Consider the following 16,428-nt stretch of genomic DNA (forward strand, 5'->3'; position numbering starts at 1 on the left):
TCCACTCTGTCTTAGCTATGACAACGTTCTTGCTATTTTTTAAGTGTGCCAAGTATGCTGGAGGGAATTCCTTCTCTCTGGAGTGCTTGCCTCCCTCTTTGTGTGGTTGTTTCCTTCTTATGTAAATCCAAGCTCCAAGATCACCCACTCAGAAAGATCCTTTTTGTCATTCTCTGCCCCACTGTGCCCTATTCTTTCTCCCTCCTAGCACTCACCATTCTCGGACATCATTTCAGGGACTTGTTTACTTGTATGTTTGTTGTTGATGTATGATTGTTGTCTATCCCAGGATTCTCTGTACTTAAACAGACTAAATGACATGGTGTCCCATCATGAACCACCCTTAGGATAAGCCCTGTATGCCCTGCTCATACTGTCGTCTTGATTTGAGGTACCAATGACTCAACATACTTGTCTACCTAGTATACAGTAGGAAGGAAGATTTCCCACCTTGTTCCAGATAATTTACTCATTAATGAAGGTGTAACACTTACATGAAAAGTGCAGGACTCTATAGGGGAAAAAGAGAAAAAAGCTTTATTCTTTCCCCTCATAGTCCTTTAATAGGCATCTGCAAAATCCTAGCTTCTCGGTCTTGTGGATGAAATCACAAGCAGTTCCATAACCTTGGTTACTCTTAGATCATTAAAGTCCTTTACTCACTTTGAGAACCCAAGAACATTCTTGGTTCTCTGGGTTTGATACTACTCAAAATAATAAAACTTTAAACTCCTTAACCCTCCAATAAACCTCTCCAAAGAAATCCTTTTTTCTCTGTCAACCTCTCTTCAATTTTTTTACGTTATTGAAGTAAGAGATGAGCCAAGTCTCTTAAAATAGTCACCAGCTCCCTTCTTTGTAAATTCTGAAGAGGAGCATTAAGTTCTTTGGCACGGAGGGGAAGGGGGATTCTTTATATTTGTTCTCTGCCTTTACTGCTTCCTCAGCCCAATATGAGATTATAGAGTTCCATTTTATCATCCTCTTACAAAGGCTAAATTCGAGCTTTTCTTAGCTTTATCTCTTTGAGTTACATGGAATTTTCCGCATGCTGAAACTGCCAATTCTTTTTCACATAGAAGTTCCTAAATCTCCCCATGATGAACTCGTGTAACAAGCTGTAGGGGTCCATGTGGAGGACATTATATTTGTCCTCATGACATTTATTTTTCCTGTACTTTACATGGCACCGTAGCCCCCTTTTTATCTCCTCCCTTGGGAAAAGCCACATCTAATATTTCTGTTGCTGTACCCACTGAGTTCTCAATATCTTCTCCCTAAACACAAAAAACATTTTCCACTTCCCTGGTCCAAAGAAGGGAAGAGACAAATTGCTACAGAGTTGGAATCAACCCGCTGATCTGAAATCCTCAGAAGACTCATTTGGGCTGGAGAAGGAGCAATCCGCAGGAAATTTCAGCCCTAATTTTCGCGAAACCCGCAGACACTCTCAGCCTTGCTCAGGCCCAGTAGGAGGCCCTTTGTCTCCGCCCTCATCCAATCAGCGTCCAGCGTCTCTTCCCTCCAGCCAATCAGCATCGCTGGGAGCAACCTATATCCTAATTTGCCCTCGTCCCTTGACATTCAGTGGGCGGTGCCGCGCGCTGCGGCCAATCACACCCGACCGTGACCGGCCAGTGCCCTCTGTGATGGCATGTGGGCGGGCTGCGACGGTCTGTAAGAGATGCAGGACTGTGCTCTGCTGTGGCTAGCCGCGCCACTCCCGTCGCGTTTGTGTTCTTCGGCTGCAGATTCAGAGGAAGCCGGCAACCAAGAGATTCGCCAGCCGGAATGTTGCAGCAGCAGGGGTGCTCTCCGCGGTTGCGGCCGTGGGCACGGCGGAGTACGCGACTCTGGCTGCAGGGCAACATTATGCTCCAGGTTCTGAAGGAACAGCTGCCCAGCGACGCCGTCGTCATGCTGCACGTGGTGGAGCGGGACCTCTTTGACCACATCGTGCGCGAGGCGACCCAGCTTAGGCGGGAGAGCGCTGATGAGCGCGGTGAGCGCCAGGCCGTGGGTTCTGCCAAGACCAGCGCCGCTCTCCTGTCCCTCCTGCTCCCTGAGCGGCGCTTTCTGTCCATGCGTCCCCCATCCCGGCAGGTGGCTGGCGGGTGTGGGTGGCGCGCCACACGCTCTAGTTAGAGGGGCGGGCCTTGCGTGGGAGGCTCCGGGATAGGCAGCGCTGCCGAATAATTGCGGAAAATCGCAGATTTACAGATATAGCTCGGTTATCATCCAGGCTATAGCAGAGATCCGAGCACCTGGGCCTTGGATGTGTTGCAGACGAAATGGTGTTTCCAGAGTAAAGGCTCAGGGAAGGAGAAAACATTTGAGAAAGCCAGGGAAGTCATGGGCGCAGGAAAAGGTCCAAGCAGTCGTGGGAGGTTAGAATCCAGGCACCTGGACCACTCCTGCTGCCTCACTCCCTGGCGAAGTCAGAAATAAAATCTGATTCACTTTCAGTAGAAGCTGGCTTGTGTGCTGCTTTGTCAGGTGGAAGTCTCCACTGGGTGGGTGTGCTGGGTAAGGAGAGCTCAAAGATGAGGTTCCTCTGATAGATGGAGTGTTCTGACGTTACCCCCCGCCACCCTCCCCCCAGCCACGCCCCGGACTCTTTCCTTTCCTATTTCTCGTTTAGTCATCTTCATCTCCTGTACCAGGCCTTTGCACTGTTGGGCCTGTGTGTGTTCAAATGAAGTAGGACGTGAAGCCAGACGGGCAAGTAGAAGGTGCTGAGAGAATACTAGTCATATAAGCCAGGCTTATTAGGGGGAAAGGAGCCTAAGATGAAAGATAAAGGGTAAGAAAGAGCCCTCCCACCACCACGCACACCCCCTATATTTTTCTCCTGCTACATCTTGGAGCTAGCACTCAATTTTAGAATTTGCTGCTTTCCTCTCATTCGGCTCTGCTTCCTGTGTTTATTCTTTTCCTCTCATCTTTGTTTTCTCTCATTCCTGTTTTATTCTCTCCATTTACTGACGTTTCTTTTCTCATTTTACTTCTAACTACCCTTTTTCCTCCTTTCTAGCCCTTATTGCATATTGTCCTCTTTTTCTTTCCTTTTGTCTTCTCCCCTTTTCCTTGCCACATTTCATTTTTCTCTGTACGTAGAAAGTTTTACATTTGGGCCCAAAATAGATGCAACCAATTCTCTTCTGCCATCTTCCAGCGTCAGACTTCAGAAGAATTTGTGAACTACCACCGTTTTGAAATCCTTTCTCCTAATTCTATTCTTGTTGCATTCCCCTCTGGTCCACTCACCAGATCACATTTGGATGGTTCTCAAAAAAAGTGGTTCCATCTCTCCTTGCTTCCATCTACCAGGACCTGGTGAATCTTGTCATCCTCAGACTGCCCATTCAGCTGGTGAGAACTGGGAAACATGGCTGTAATTCCCTTATTGTCAGTCTTCAGGTTACTTTCTCCAGAAGCACCACAACAGCTTGTGGTTAAACTTCCCATTTGTAGCCCTGAGCAGAGACTGTAGTCTACTGGATTAGAGTGTTGGGCTTCATCAGCCTTGACACCCTTTAGGCTTTCTCCTAAACTCATAAAGAGGCTAGCCACACCATCCCCTTTCTCCTAAGTGAAAACCCTTGTGAAAGATGCTCTGCCTTAAGAGCTAAATGGACAGGACTTGATCACAAAGCATCTCTAAGAATCTCTGAAGATTGCTATAGCTGTGTGTAAAAATGGTCCCCATCAGTGTCCCTCTCATTGCTCTATTTGTTTAGAAGGCCTGGGAAAGGAGAAAAAGAGGTAGGCTGCTAACAGCCCCAGCAGTAAAATAAGGTGAGAAAACCAGTGGGTTGAGGACATGTGCTGGGAAGAACTTGTGTTGTGAGGCTTGCCTCTGGTTATGCCAACCCTCTCCCTGACCTGTAAAGACACCCAGCATGATGCCCAACACATAAATGCCTGCCCCTCAGCCCTCTCCACCAGGAAAACCTAAATCTGGCTACTACATCTATTGAGATGACTGCAACACTACCCAGTATTTCAAGTTTATTAACTCAAGTCTTGATACTCTGAAGGCAGTAATTTCAGAATAGAAAACAGAACTGAGGTCTGGGTAGATACTGGGAAAAGGAGATGGGATCTGAAAGTTGCTTGGTAGCAGGAAGTGGATGATGTTCAAGGGGCATACAAGAAAATTGTTGCAGAGAAGTGAGGTGGTTCACATCTCCACTGATGATCTAAATGAGGCTATTTTTCCCTGGAGGGCTTTAAGATGATAACAGAATGAAAAATGAAATGGAGGTGGTTATGGCAAATGGCTTGGAGGAAATAGCATCTCCCCTGCCATATGCACTACTGCAATCCAGCATGGAGAGAGGAGGAGGGGTGACAGAGCACTGTAGGAGGCTTTTTAGAAGCTACAGTAAGACCCTCTTTGTGTAACCAGAGCATCTAGACCTCCTGAGTCCCCTCCCTTCAACCACCAACACCATACAGTGGAGCCTAGGAGATGGCAGTGATGATGCTGTGTGAGTTTTTCAGGTTCGCCAAGGCCACCACGAGCTGGGAATCTAGGCCTTGCTGACTTATCAAAGTTCAAAGTTTATCTTGGAGGATTCTCATCTTGGAAGAGGGCAGGACAGGGGAGGGGGAAGTTCAAAGGAGAACAGAGAAACAACTTGGAAGCTTGAGGGAAGGGCCCAAGGCACTAAGAAGACATAGGGCAAAAGGTCCAAGAGCAAGAAGAAAAGACTTCCCCTAAATTTAAATCAGATGATGCTGTCCAAGTGCATCCTCTTCATTATTATTCCATCTTCCACCCTACAACTCCTACCCTGCCCTAGCCTGGTGTCACCTCCTCCTCAGCCTTCCCAGACTTCTTCCCCTGTTTGTCTTCTCCCCTCCACCCAACTCCCTATAACAAGGTAAGAAGACTCCTTAACACAAGTCCACGGGCACTGTCACCTCGCACATGTGCAACATGGGCAACTACTTCTAGGAGGTGAAATGGAGCAAGAAGACAGCCCAGTGGAGTTAGAATCAGAACCAGGGGCAGGGGCTGGCCCCGTGGCCAGAGTGGTTAAGATCGCGCTCTCTGCTGCAGGCGGCCCAGTGTTTCGTTGGTTTGAATCCTGGGCGCGGACATGGCACTCCTCGTCGGACCACGCTGGGGTGGTGTCCCACATGCCACAACTAGAAGGATCCACAACGAAGAATGTACAACTATGTACTGGAGGGGCTTTGGGGAGAAAAAGGAAAAAAATAAAATCTTTTAAAAAAAAAAAAGAATCAGAACCAGGGGCAGAGTCAGGGGCATGGCCCGCAAAGAATTTCAATAAAAAAACAAAACCAAACAAGTCAGTGTGATTTTTATTACCACCCACCCTGTCAATCATAAACAATGTCAGTGATAAAATACTTCTGGGTAAAATCTTCTGGTGGTCTAAGTTCTAAACAATTGTAGACTTACAGTTGTAGGTTGAATTAGTTTGTCTATCTCAAGATCCTAATGCTTCAATTAGAACATTCTTTTTTTCTTTAAATATTTTATTTTTCCTTTTTCTCCCCAAAGCTCCCCAGTACACAGTTGTGTATTTTTACTTGTGGGTCCTTCCAGTTGTGGCATGTGGGACACCGCCTCAGCATGGCTTGATGAGTGGTGCCGTGTCCGCGCCCAGGATCCGAACCAGCGAAACCCTGGGCTGTGGAAGCAGAGCACGTGAACTTAACTGCTCAGCCACGGGGCCGGCCCCCAGCACATTCTTGTTATTTATCTTTTAGTAAACATTATATTCTACATGGAAATTAATATGGAGAATTTACATTACTGTGTCAGCTCAGGACAGAGGCCCACTCAGCTACACATGCTCACTTCCAAAGTAAGTTCTTAACAGTTTGGTTTGGAACCATTTATGCTCACTTTGGGCACAGACGACCTCTCCATGGCCTAAGGGACCACATATACCTGTATTTAAACGGTGGATTAGAAATACACAATAGCACAGTGGTTGTAAAGATGGAGAATCAACTTGAGTTAAACAATTCTGTCACTCTACATAGCCGCTAGCTTGGAAGCTAAAACAGTAAAACAAAGTGTGAACTGCAAAGTGTAATATATTTGTTTGGTAAGTACAAATTTTAGTTTAGGCATGAAATATTTTACTGAATTTGAACATTTTTTAAAATTGAAAAATCTGAGGGGCCCCAGCCCGAGGGCGCAGCGGTTAAGTGCGCACGTTCTGCTTCGGCTGCCTGGGGTTCACCGGTCGGATCCGGTGCGGAAATGGCACCGCTTGGCGAGCCATGCTGTAGGCGTCCCACGTATAAAGTGGAGGAAGATGGGCATGGATGTTAGCTCAGGGCCAGTCTTCCTCAGTGAAAAGAGGAGGATTGGCAGCAGATGTTAGCTCAGGGCTAATCTTCCTCAAAAAAAAAAAAAAGAGAAAGAAAATAAAATAATATTGAAAAATCTAGAATGAATGTCTCTAGAATATGAAACGTTACTCAAACGTCATCTTCTTTAAAGCTTTCCCCAGTCCTTCCCAGGCAGTTCTAAAAGCTGTATCTTCTTGCTACCTGGCAACATTTCAGCACCTCTCAGAGATTATTCCAGCTATTTCAAGCATCTTGCTCTCTAACACCATCTGTCCTTCTAGTTCGCTCCTTCTGATCCACTCTTTTTTTTTAAAGATTGGCACCTGGGCTAACAATTGTTGCCAATCTTTCTTTTTTTTTTCTTTTCTGCTTTATCTCCCCGCCCCCGTATATAGTTGTATATCCTAGTTGCAGGTTCTTCTAGTTGTGGGTTGTGGGACGCCGCCTCAACGTGGCCTGAGGAGCGGTGCCATGTCCACGCCCAGGATCCGAACCCTGGGCCGCTGCAGCGGAGCGCGTGAACTTAACCACTCGGCCACGGAGCCGGCCCCTCTGATCCACTCTTGATCCCACTGGGATTCCAGTCTGTCACTTCATAACTGACTCACTCTACCTCTGTCCTCCCTCCCCTCCTTGCCCAGCTTCTACTCCGGGTTCTACCATTGTAGTCACTCCTCTGGCACACACCCTTATGTCCTGGCCCCTCTCCCTGAGCCTTAATCGCTTGGCAAGAAGCCTTTGCTACTGTCCCTATAGCACTCAGGTGGCAATCTGAGGCCAAGTCGTTCCTAGGCACAACAGCTTTCCCACTCCCCACACCTCCACCCTAGCATGTCCATCTTTTCAATCATCAATTTTCTCTTGACTTCAGGGGTTCTTAGCCTGGGATCCCAGTGGATAGACTTCAGGGGCCCATGAATTTGGATGGGAAACAATTTACATCATTATCTTCACTAACCTCTAGCTGAAATTGAGTATCTCCTTCCATTAACAACGGAGACAGCAAACCACAGTAGTATGAGCAGGACCCAGTGTCATGAATAAAAATCATAGATATTTTTATATCACATTACAGTTGTTGCAGATATTTCAGAATGTCATTTATACTTATCACTAATTCAAAATGCTACTATATCTTATTATTTAATGTGTTAATAAATAAGCACACATATTACTATATCAGAAATTAATTTTAGCATTTTGATAACAGAATTTCAGCATAGTTTCCTTTGTAATCCTATGTATTTTGTCTTATGCATTTAAAAACATTATGAAGGAACTTCCTCAACATGATAAAGGATATATATGAAAATCCCACAGCTAACATTATCATCAAAGGGAAAGACTGAAGGCTTTGCCTATAAGATCAGAAACAAGACAAAGATGTCCACTTTCACCACTGTTATTCAATATTGTAGCAAGAAGTTCTAGCCAAAGCAATTAGGCGATTAGGCAAATAGAACACATCCAAATTGGAAGGGAATAAGTATAAGTTTTAGTTGCAGATGACATGATTATCCTATATATAAAAAATACCCAAGAATCCACACAAAAAAACTACTAGAGCTAATAAACAAGTTTAGCAAAGTTGCAGGGTACAAGATCAAAACACAAAATTCTGTCGTATTTCTATACACCAATAATTCCATTTACAATAGAAAACAATTCCATTTACAATAGCCCCCAAAGAATAAAATACCTATGCATAAATATAACCAAGAAAGTGAAAGACTTATACATTGAAAACTATAAAACATTGCTGAAATAAACACCCAAATAAATGGAAAGATATCCCATGTTCATGGCCTGGAACCCTTAATATTGTTGAATCAATACTACCCAAAGTAATGTACAGATTCGATGTAACCTTCAATAAAATCACAATGGCCTTTTTTTCTTTTGCAGAAATGGAAAAGCCAATTCTCAAATGCATCTGGAATTGCAAAGGCCCTCAAATAGCCAAAATAATCTTGAAGAAAAAGAACAAAGTTGGGGGAATCACATGTCCTGATTTCAAAACTTACTACAAAGCTACAACAAAAGTCATCAAAACAGTGTGGTACTGGCATAAAGACAGACATATAGACCACTGGAGTAGAATTGAGAGTCCAGAAATAAGCCCACATATCTATGGTCAACTGATTTGGAACAATGGGGAAAGAATATCTCTTCAACAAATGGTGTGAAGACAACTGGATATCATATGCAGGGTGGAATTTGACCTCTACCTCATACCACATACAGAAATCAACCCAAAATGGATCAATGACCTAAATATAAGAGCTAAAAATCATAAAACTATTAGGAAAAAATAGGGGTAAATCTTCATGATCTTTGATTTGGCAATGGATTCTTAGATATGACACCAAAAGCATGAGCAAGAAAAGAAGAATAGATAAATTATAATTAAAATTCAAAACTTTTATTCATCAAGAACATTATGAAGAAAGTGAAAAGACAAGCTACAGAATGGCAGAAAATATTTGCAAGTCTTCTAGCTAATAAAGATCTAGGATCCACAATATATAAAGAACACTTACAACTCAAGAACAAGAAGACAACCCAATTTAAGAAATGAACAAAGGAATAGACATTTTTCCAAAGAAGATATACAAATGGCCAACAAGCACAAGAAAAGATACTAGTTTTTAGGGAAATGAAAATCAAAACTACAATGAGGCACCACTGCACACCCACTGGGGTGGCTGTAATAAAAAATAAAAGGAAAATAGGAGAAGTTGGAAGCCTCATACATTGCTGGTGGAAACGTAAAGTAGTTCAGCTCCTGTGGAAAATAGATTGGTAATTCTATGTTTAACTTTTTGAGGAACCTGCAATCTATATTCCAACGACCCACCAATTCCGTTCCTAGGTATATACCCCAAAGAATTGAAAGCAGTGAGAAGCGAGTAAGAGAAACCTCAACTAAATTGGAGGTGGGAAGGCCTGTAGGGGGAGCTCTCATGCCATATCATACATCTTCAATTACTCCAAACAGGAAAAGACCTAGGCTTGCATCTCAAACAGAAAGTACAACTACTTTATCACTAAAGGAAGATTTTTCTCCCCACCTGGCAACAGCCCAGCCAATGAGAATTACTGCAGCTCAGCGAATGAAACGCCATTTCTGCCCTGAACTGTTATTTTCCTCCAATGGACTTTGAGTTAGAACATCTGCTCCCTACTCCCCCTTTTTCTCTATAAAAGCAAGCTCTCTTCCTTTGTTCTCTGGATTTCCCTGTGGTTCACCATAGTATTTACATCCTGAATTGCAATTCTTTTGGCTATTCCCAAATAAACTTGTCTTGAGAGTAAAATAACTGGTGAATTTTCTTTTTTAAGTTGACAACAGGTACTTAAGTGTATGTACACACATGTTCATAGGAGCACTATTCACAATAGCTAAAGTTGCCCGAATGTCCACCAATGGACAAATTGTGGTATATTGATACAATGGAATATTGTTCACCCATAAAAAGGGATGAAATACTAATACATGCTACAATATGGATGCACACTTGTGTGTGTGCTAAGAAAAAGAAGGCACACACAAAAGGTCACATATTATATGACTCCATTTATATGAAATATTCAGAATAGATACATTCATAAACATAGCAGATTGGTGGTTGCCAGGGGTTAGGGAGGGTGGAACAGGGAGTGCTATAGACTGAATTTTGACCCTTCAAATTTAGGTGTTGAAGTCCTAATCCCCAAAGTTGAAGGCTTAGGTGTTGATGGTATTTTAAGTTGGGGCCTTTAGGAGCTAATCAGGTTTAGATGAGGTCACGAAGGTAGGGCCCTCAGAACTGTGAGAAAACAAATTCCTGTTAATTAAGGCACCCAGTCTATGGTATTTTGTGATGGCAGCGCAAGCTGACTAAGATAAGGAGTAACTGCTTGACCGGTACAAGGTGTCCTTTTGGGATAATGAGACTATTTCAGAAATTAAATAGAGACAGTGGTTGTACAACATTGTGAATGTGCAAAGTGCTACTCTGAATGGTTAATTTTATGTTATGTCCCTTTCACCTTCATGTTTTTAAAACAAACAAACAAAAAACATGAGAAATTTTCTGTGGGCTTCATCACGTGGCCAGAGGAGTTCAAAGAATGTTGAGAAGTCCAGCAACACTGGATCACTCCATCAGTATGCCACACCACGTAACACTTGTTTTCAAACAAACCCAAATCCTTTTTTGATTCCATGGTCTCCTGTAGCTAGCATTCCATTTTGCTGATCCCCTTCACAGCAGAATGCTTCTCAAAGGACATCACTGTGCGCTGTGACCCCCTCCAATCTGTCCTCCATCCTCACCAGAACCCTGCTACGCTGGGTCCTCATCTTCTGCAGCATTGGATGCTCTCTTCCACGCTCTTTCTCCACACGGCTTTCACAATATCAGACTCTCCACTTTTTCTCTCTTCCCCACTGGCCATTCTTTCTCAGCCTTCTATGCTGCTTTTCCCTCTTCTTTCTTAACTTATTGGAATGTCCCAGGGCCCAGTCCTTGGCCCCTATCCCCACTTACCAGTGAACTCAGCCTGTTTCATGGCTTTAAATACAATCTATTGGCCAACGACCTTCTACTTTACATCTCCCACTGGACCTCTCCCTTGTATTCCAGATGCTTGCAGTTGTCTACTTGACTCTTCTAACAGGCATCTTAAACCTGAAGATAGAAAACCATACTCTCCCTCCTCCACAATCTGCCTCCTCCCAGCCTTCCCTAACGGCCAAATGCTCAGGCCTCAAATCCAAGAGTTACAAGCCATTTCTTTACTTCTTGCACATAAATCAATCCTGTTTGCTCCACCTTCAAAATATGTCCAGAATTCAAATGTCCCTCATCACCTGGCCTGCTGCCACCCAGTCCAGTCCAGGGGAGCCTGCAGTAGCCTCTCAGTTGCTCTCCCTGCTTCACTCTTGCACTCTACAGTCTACTCTCCATATGGCAGGTAGACAATCCTGTGAAATTAGGCCATATCTTACCACACCTCAGCTCAGAACTCTCCTCTTCACTGAGTGTCAATCTACAGGCTGACACATGGCCCTCTTACTCAGTTCCAGACATATTGTCTGTTTTGCATTCCTTGCTGCCCCTTGATCTGCTCTTCCCTCTCCCCTCAGATATTTTATCTGGTCACCCCTTGACTCTCCTCAAATGTTTGCTCAAAGGGAACATCCTGAGAGGCCTTCTGAACCACTTGCATCTCCCTCTACCCTCCTTTCTCTGCTTTATTGTTCTTCACAGTACTTATCACTTGCACATATAATTATTTTGTTTATTCTAGATCTTTCTAGGCTGGAATGTGAGCTTTTGAGCACAGATCTTTTGTTTTCTTCTCTGCTGGATCCCAGTCCTTGTCCTCCAGGGGCTCAGGTAGAGCCAGGGCATTTTCTGGGCAAGCTAGAGGGAATAAAGGCAAATAAAGCACGTTGAGCAAAAGGCAGCTAGCTCACTGGGGCACAGGGGAGACTGTGAGGTGAGGTCAGGGGGGTCAGAAGGTCCTGAGGGCCAAGTAGGCCACCAGAGGAATTAGGATATTATCGCAAGGGTTATAGAAAGCATACCTCCCATTCTGACAATGCTCATGTCCTCCCTTCAGTTACAGCTCCAATGTGTAAGAAATGATTTTCCAAAACTGGGAAACAGAAAAGAGATTACTAGTGACAAAGACTCTCTCCTTGATCAAACTTTAGCCAGGCTCCTCTGAGGCCTCTTTTCAGCTAGGGCCCTCTTTTCAACCTCGGGCTTCCATGTCCATCCTTGCAGAGTCTAGTTTTAATAAGAATCCTGCTAGGTCAGTTTAGCAAGAATCTCCCAACCTTTGATATCTGATCACCCCTTATATCTAATCAAATTTCTCATCCCCCACCATCCTCCAGGTCATATCTAATGACCCTGACTCGCCTTCGGTAGAAATCCTGTTAGGTCAGTGTAGCAAGAAATCTCCCTACCCTTAATGTGTCCTCTTAGTCATTTTCCATCCGTTGACCCGCACCCAGCTCCTTGGCTGTAAATGCTCACTTGTGTTTGCTGTATTTGGAATTGATCTCAGTTGCATATGAGGTCTCTTATCACTTATTGTAATAGTTCCTGGATAAAATCTGTTTTTATCATTTTAACTGCTGTCTGGTTCTGGTTCTCTTGGACAGTAGGTGTCCTTACAGTGGAGTGCTTAGCATTGTCTAGCAGCCCCTTGGGGATTATCTGATTCCTGGGCACCTTTGACTGACTTCTATTTACTTGACTATTTTACAATTCTATAGGAGTAGAGGTTAACTTGTAGAAAATTGATAGGAATGCCAATGGTTTCTGTCTGAGAGCAAGGCCAAAAATTCCTGTTTCCAGCAATACGAATAAAATTTGGCAAGAGATGCACCTGATTTCTCTCTGGTAGGAAAAAAAATAACCTCAAAGTAAAAACCATAATCTTAAACATCACATTTTATTACACTTAGGATATTAATCTGCCATTCGTTTGTTAGCAATCTCCTGTCAGTATTCCTTTGGCTGACTGATTATTTTAAAAATCTCTACAAAATCTCCTTTGAATTGGTTATAACATAGTACAGGGCTCCTCATCAATGAGTTGAATAAAATCTGGATACATGTGCATCATATGTTTGTGTGAGAGTCATGTGTTTTATTTTTTGAAAATTATTTTAGCAAAATTCACCTCAGTGAGGGCTTACTTGACCACCCCAGTCTAAAAAAAGAACTCCACCATTTCATTGCCCTGCTTTTGTTTTGTCTTCACAGTTTGCAGATATTTGTTTGTGCTGATTGTCTGTCTCCTGAGCAGTCAGCTTGCCAGGGCAAGGGCTACTGTGTTTGTTCACTGCCGTATCTTCAGTGGATCCTCAATAAAGAATGAATGAATGAATGAATGAATGGTATGTGGTCTGGAGCAGAGGAGCTGGGCCTTCCCCTTTGATGCTAAAGCACAGTTGCTGTCTTTCCACTCTTGTTAACTGCTCCCCTGAATTCTTTTTCAATTAGGCCTGACTTGGATTTCTGTGTTGTCCAGTTTTAGCCAGAATCTCCCATCCTTGATATCTGATCGCCCTTGATATCTAATGGGGTTCCTCACCCTCCACCTGCCCTCTGCCCCACCAAGTGATGTTTCATCACGGTGGTCTGCCTTCACCAAGAATCCTGTCAGGTTGGTAGATGGAACTCCTCCCTTACCCTTGATGATATTTTCTCTTACTAATTTTCCATCCACTGACTGCCACGCTGCTCCTTAGCTATAAATTCCCACTTTTTCTTGTATCCGGAGTTGAGTTCAATCTCTCTCTCCCTCCCTGCAAGATCCCATTGCAGTAGTCTCTACACCTATCCTGAGAGCTCCCTTTGAATAAAGTCTTCCTTACAATGCTTTAACAACTGTCATAAACGAATAATATTTCTCTTTAACACTGGTGCCCCATTATTTCTAACCATGGCTGTGTGACTTGGCAGAGGAAGAGGGGTGGACCTTGAAGGACGAGTATGCCCGGGACAGTAAAGCAGAAAGTCCTAATAACAATGAAAACAACAACAGCAATCACTTGCCACTTAAGTCTGTGGCAAGTGTATTTCCACGTGCTTTCCACGTATTAACTCAAGTAGTGGGCGTTTCCTCAGCGAGGGGAGGGGACATGCGGCGGGAGCCAGGGGTCTGGCAGTGGAGGGTGACCCAGGTGGGTAGCTGCCTGGCGCTTTTTCTCTCCCTTTGCTGCTACAGTTTCCTGTCTTTGCAGGGCGGGCGCCTGCGCCGTGGTCACTAACCCCTCTGGTTTTCTAGAGGGGATTGTGCTTGCCTCTGGAGGCTCGGTTCGATTCCCGGCCTGGGAGAGCCAGGCTGAACGGTCCCGGGTGCAATGTAGATGCGGCGTCCTCTAGAGCTCCTCAGGAGAGCCAGGCGCGCAATAGGCGCTTCTTCACGACCCTGGCTAGGTAGGTTGGACGACAGCCTGTCTCGGCGGTTGGGTAGGGCAACGCGGCCAGCCGGCACAGGAAGCAGGCTTTACAAAGACGGCGGTAGGGGCGGGTGTCAGGATGGCCGAGTGGTCTAAGGCGCCAGACTCAAGGTGCTCACCTTGCCTACGGGCTTTCTGGTCTCCGAATGGAGGCGTGGGTTCGAATCCCACTCCTGACACGTGCTTTTTTTTTTTTCCTCCCTCTCAGGGACCCCAAAACCTCGAGGGCGCCTGGCATTTTCTTCTCTTTCCCGAGAAGGCGGCCGTACTCAGACTCTACCCTTTGCCACTGTCCTCCGCTGCCCATTTTTCCGGATTTACAATGGCTGAGCAGCTGCCTGAATAGAGAGGAAGGCGGTTTACCCGACGTTCATCCAATCATATTCATGCATGCAAAGTACGTCAGGCGTCAAACGCTTAGTCTAGTTTGTTACACGACGCTTGTTTCACCAGTTCCCTGGTGGTCTAGTGGTTAGGATTCGGCGCTCTCACCGCCGCGGCCCGGGTTCGATTCCCGGTCAGGGAAACATGTCTTTTTTTTTTCTCTTCCGATTTGAAATAGTCACGTGTTTGATAACTTTGGAAAGTATTATGAGAGGCGAGCATTATTGCAGTTAATGAGGGCTGGCTGTGTGTTAGGTGTAGTCCTATACCTGCAAAAAAGGTAAGGACGATGCGGGCAGCACTAAGTGGTCCAAAAGAGGAGCCTGAGGGTGCCACAAGTGCCTGGTCTTCTAACGCCTGTGTTTAAAAAGTCGCCCCAAGAATCCAAAAGGCCATTAGAACGGCACATGCCACCTAGAGGGATGGCTCAGGAGGGTCTTAGCTTCTCACAATGCCTCAGGCAGCTGTCGCGATGTAAAGAAGTCAGGTAATTTTCCCCCACTCCAATATCTACCTTTTTATTTTGAAAATAGATTGAAACAATCAAAATAATGACATAACGAGTACTAGTGTTCTATCTACATGCAACATTGGTTACTATTTTGCCGCATTTTCTCTTTGTCCAGAGAGCTTCCCCAGCCTCCCACCCGTTTGAAAGTTGCAGACATCATTACACTACCCTGTGTCACACCTAAGAAAATCAGCATTATCGTGTCATCATATGCCAGTCTACATTAAAATTTCCCCCAGTTGCTCCCCAAATATCTTTCATAGCTGCTTTTTAAAAGTTTTTGTTCTAGGAATTTTCATTGCCCATTTTTCTATTGTGGTCCTATTAAAAATAGCATATTTTAATAATATAACACTTAAATCACACATTTAAGTTGTATCTTCTTAACATTTGTATAATACTCTGAGCCTATATGCTTAATTTGTTATTTTTCAAAGTATTCACTTCTCCCTGGGCACCTTTTCTAGACCTCCAGGCCGGGGATGCCTTAGGATAGACTCTACTTCCCAATTATAAGCTGACTTTCCAGACGACCCCAGGCCTTGGACAAAGAATTTTCCCACTGCTTTACTGTGCCCTAGCAGTTGGCTTTTCTGTAATCCAGCCTAGTGTGGAGCACAGCCTAGTGAATGATGGCTCGGTCAGTGGTCAAGTTGTGCTGAGTTCAAGTCCTGATGTATCCTTTTAGCTAAAGGCAAGCTGTTTATCCTCTCTAAGCCTTAACTTTCTCATCCCTCGAACTGGTCAACCAAAGGATGAAGAAAAAAGAGAATGAAATTCTATCCAGTCTTTAAGTTTCAGTTTGAAATCTTCACTCATCTTCAAAAGAAATTAGAAGAAATCTAAACACACATAAGAACAAAGGGGCAAAAAAGCTGGAAAGACATTTAAATGGAACTGCAATTTTCTACAAGTGGCAGGATTATGAAAATTTTTAATTTCCTTTGTTGTAACTTCATGCATATGCTGATTTTTCTACCATGGGTATATAGAATTTAGTAGTTGAAGAATAATACACTTTATTTGAAAAACTGCTCACACCTTAGACAAAAATCAACTCAAACTGAATCATAGATTTAAATGTAACACTTAAAACTATAAAACTTCTAGGAGAAAACCTTCAGGACCTAGAGCTTAGTGAAGAGTTCTTGGAAATTACAATGAAAGCACAATCCATAAAAGAAAGCATCATTAAATCAGACCTCATCAAAATTAAAAACTTATT

At 44.0% G+C, this 16,428-nt stretch overlaps 2 non-coding genes across 2 annotated transcripts; both read left to right on the forward strand.

Moving 5' to 3' along the window:
* Positions 1-14,381: 14,381 nt before the first annotated feature.
* Positions 14,382-14,487, forward strand: TRNAL-CAA (transfer RNA leucine (anticodon CAA)). The gene is made up of 2 exons: positions 14,382-14,419; positions 14,442-14,487. It is a non-coding gene; the product is annotated as a tRNA-Leu (tRNA).
* A 275-nt stretch (positions 14,488-14,762) lies between these two features.
* TRNAE-CUC (transfer RNA glutamic acid (anticodon CUC)) lies at positions 14,763-14,834 on the forward strand. Its single transcript has one exon. It is a non-coding gene; the product is annotated as a tRNA-Glu (tRNA).
* The last annotated feature ends 1,594 nt before the right edge of the window (positions 14,835-16,428 follow it).

This window comes from Equus asinus, chromosome 10 (genome assembly GCF_041296235.1).
Source record: "Equus asinus isolate D_3611 breed Donkey chromosome 10, EquAss-T2T_v2, whole genome shotgun sequence".
NCBI classification, from domain to species: Eukaryota; Metazoa; Chordata; class Mammalia; order Perissodactyla; family Equidae; genus Equus; species Equus asinus.